We start from the raw sequence: 3,635 nt of genomic DNA on the forward strand, positions 1-3,635 counted from the left end.
GGCATTGTTAGGAGTCACATAGCTGCTTTTTAATAAGGATCATCTTTTCTCTCTTAAGAACATATCTAAAGGGGTACCTGAGTGGCTCAGTTGGTTAAGCATCCAACTCTTGGTTTTAGCTTGGGTCATGATCTCAGGATTGTGAGATTGAGCCCAGCATTGGGCTCTGTGATCAGTGGGGAGTCTGCTTGGGTTTTCTCTCTCTCCCTCTGCCCCTCACCCCCTCATAAAATAAATAAATATCTTAAAAAATGTATCTGAAGTTGTCACTGAGTTTGTTAGATACATACTTTACGTTGAAGTTCGAAGGACACGGCTACCACTAGAAGATGGAAGCTTCTTCCTTGCTCAAAATCCTACAGATAAAAATGCGAAGAGGTGGACCCTGTCTTGGAACTTATCCGGACTCTGTAGAGGTAGTTTCTGAGCTTTTGTTTGTTGTTTATAATGTCCATAGTACATTTTTACTAGTCCTGTGGCTCAGCCATTGACCTGCCTCCTTATTGTGGGTACCTCATTGTTTTTGGTTTCAAGTGAAAATTCCTTACCTTGTTCAGTATACCAAGAACTTGAATTTCTTCTTTAGCTCATGGCTCATGATGTCATCTCAGAGACCTCCCTTCATGACAGTGGGCAAATGATAGGCCACTGGATTCTGGGAAGAGGTCAGATTTTGCTGCTTCCCTTGACATGAGGAAATCAAGAAAGGGAGCTGAAGAAAAAAAAAAAGTGAGAGTATAATTTTAGCAATATTGAATTTGAAATGATGGCAAATCAGTCAAGTTGTTTGGAGAGTGGAGGATGTTACTTGTCCATGGTCATATGACTCAAGAGTAACAGACCAAGGATAAGAATCCAGAACACCTATCTCCCAAAACCACACTCTCCTCAGTCCAAACATTCTAAAACATGTCACAGGTCTAGGAAGCCATTCCACCCCCCTGACCCCCTTTTCTTCTTGGAGCTACACAGAAAGAGATTTGGATTTATCTCCATTAAAATCCTATCCCATTGCCAGGACATGTATTATATATGTATTGTCAGTGTGGTCTTTCTTGCCTACACTTAGAGATATTGTGTTATGTTGGTCTTCTCCACTGTCTTAACAGTGTGTTTAAATCCAAAGTAGGTTATGTAGTCTTCAGACGTTGTCTTCTACTTTAGAATCTCTTTCAGAGAATATTTCCTGATCTTATTTTAAAGATTTCAGAGTCAATCTGTAGCCTTTTATTATGAGTAGTCAGACCACCTAATACAGGATTCATTTCTACAATATTCCTTAATAATGGTCATCAACTTCTATTTAGTGTGTGCTTACTACCTCATAAAAATCTGCTACATCATGATTGAAGAGTTCTTGTTATAAACTATATGTAAGTTATAAAGACTAAATACTTGACTCTTAAGAACTTTGATCCACTAGTTCTAGTTTTACTTTCTAGAGCAGATATATCAAACTGAGGCCCCAAGGGGGAATCCCTTTCAACATTGTATTTTGTTTGGCCCACATGATTTTTTTTTTTAAATAATGAGCCAACACTGACAACACTGAGAGATTTCACATAAAAATCAGACTTTCTGGCTCTTCTTGAAAAAGAAAGATCTTGGGGCGCCTGTGTGGCTCAGTCGTTAAGTGTCTGCCTCTGGCTCAGGTCATGATCCCAGGGTCCTGAGATCGAGCCCCGCATCAGGCTCCTGCTTCTTCTTCTCCCACTCCCCCTGCTTGTGTTCCCTTTCTCTCTGTGTCTCTTTATGTCAAATGAATAATAAATAAATAAAATCTTTAAAAAAAAAAGAAGAAAGATCTTACAGTATTGCACCCACATTCCTACAGGGCAACATTGATATGGACCTGAGTGGGGTCTGCTTCCTTTAGATGGGGTATAAGTTCTGCCGTTGTCCACAGCCCTCCAGTCCCTATGGATTTCCACATCAACATTTCAAGATTATTATCTCCAAGAGGAAAGAAGGCTTGGACATTTTCTGTTGTGTTTGCACAGGAGCCTTCTTTCCTCTTGGAGATAATAATCTCTTCCGCTTCCTCCTTGCCATGTTCTACTCTGGGAGTTTCTAACTGTTTGTGAGATGTTGACTACAGATTCATCCCAGGGAGAGCACCTGTTACAAGCCAGGACTGGGAGATTTTTCCTGGGGTTTTTCTAACCAGAGCTTGAAACTTTGGTTTCTGAGATTGCAAGGATAGAAGTCTGAAGCTACAGGTAGCCAGCCTTCATGCCTGTTGGAAATGCTGTTCAGAAAGAAGCCAGCACACAGAGAGAAGCAGAGAGAAGAATCACAAGAAGAAATACCAGGAAGTATCACTGAAGTCCCCAGTACCAGGCACCTCTAAGGCTGTCCTTTCCACATTTTTTTTTTAAGATTTTATTTATTGATTTGACAGAGAGAGATCACAAGTAGACAGAGAGGCAGGCAGAGAAGAGAGAGAGAGAGAGAGAAGTAGGCTCCCTGCTGAGCAGAGAGCCCGATGCGGGACTCGATCCCAGGACCCTGAGATCATGACCTGAGCTGAAGGCAGCAGCTTAACCCACTGAGCCACCCAGGCGCCCCGACCACATTTTGGTTTTTTAAGCTGGTATATTCATTTTCCTTCTTTCCCTCTCTCCCTCCCTCCCTTTTCCCTCCCCTTCCATCTTTTCTTCCTTCAAAATTTTATTTATTTGTGTATTTAGAAAGAAAAAACACAGGACTGTATTACTTCCATCACTAAGGACAGGACTTTGCAGGATGGTGAAGTGATTTCTGACAGCAGGGTGGAGCCCCCTACTTGCCGTCAGTGAGTGGGTTCTGTAGGACCCTGATGATTGAGTCTTCACAGGAACATCTTGGAGACATAGGGGTCCTCGTTGTCTGCCTTGGACTTCTTACCTTTGCTGCTTGTGGGGATTTTGGTCTACATCACCTTCGCATTCTCCAGCCCTGTGTTACAGTGCTTGTCAGTGGACTTCATACAGAGCAGGAGCTCCTTTTTATTTCCACAGTTCGTGAGCCCTTACGTGTTATTTCTTACTCACTGTGTGAGCGCAGAGAATGGACTTGTGTTAAGCTCCTCTTCCTGCCACATTTGCAGCTCCTCCAGGGTCATCTCACTCTTGAGCTTGTTGGGTAGCTCATGGTGATGGTGGCTGTGCTCTCAGACCAGCTGTCTCCGAAAGAGTCTTATGCTAATTAAAATTACCTTTCGCTAGTTGGCAATCAAGCTAGGAAGTCTTCCCTGGCACATTGGGTGACTTACCGGTGATATGACTGTATGAATGAACAAGCGACTGCTTGGCTGAGTGAAAAACTGGTTTCTTGCTAGGGTGGACAGTGAATTTCCTTTGATTTCTAGTTCACAGCCATCACTTTGGGACCACATATTTTGGGGAACTAATTATGTACCAAATCAACTTCAATGATGTCTTATTAATCCTTATATTTAAAGAATAGTTAATTGATAATAAAGAATGGTTCAGTTTAATTGGTTAGAATTTCAGAGTATTTGGCTAGTCGTGCCATGATCCTAGAATAGATAACATCTTAATCTTTGCATATTCAGGATTCTGCTTCATACTTACTCTGAGGACTACAAAACTCTGCAAGACACACACATTTTAGGCTAGTTGTTTTGAGCTTAT

The 3,635-nt window shown here is 41.8% G+C and overlaps 1 pseudogene; it reads right to left on the minus strand.

Moving 5' to 3' along the window:
- Positions 1 to 2,781: 2,781 nt before the first annotated feature.
- Positions 2,782 to 3,115, minus strand: LOC116855788 (annotated as a pseudogene).
- Positions 3,116 to 3,635: the final 520 nt, after the last annotated feature.

Source organism: Lontra canadensis, unplaced genomic scaffold (assembly GCF_010015895.1).
Source record: "Lontra canadensis isolate GAN:19392208 unplaced genomic scaffold, GSC_riverotter_1.0 scaffold106, whole genome shotgun sequence".
Taxonomy (NCBI): domain Eukaryota; kingdom Metazoa; phylum Chordata; class Mammalia; order Carnivora; family Mustelidae; genus Lontra; species Lontra canadensis.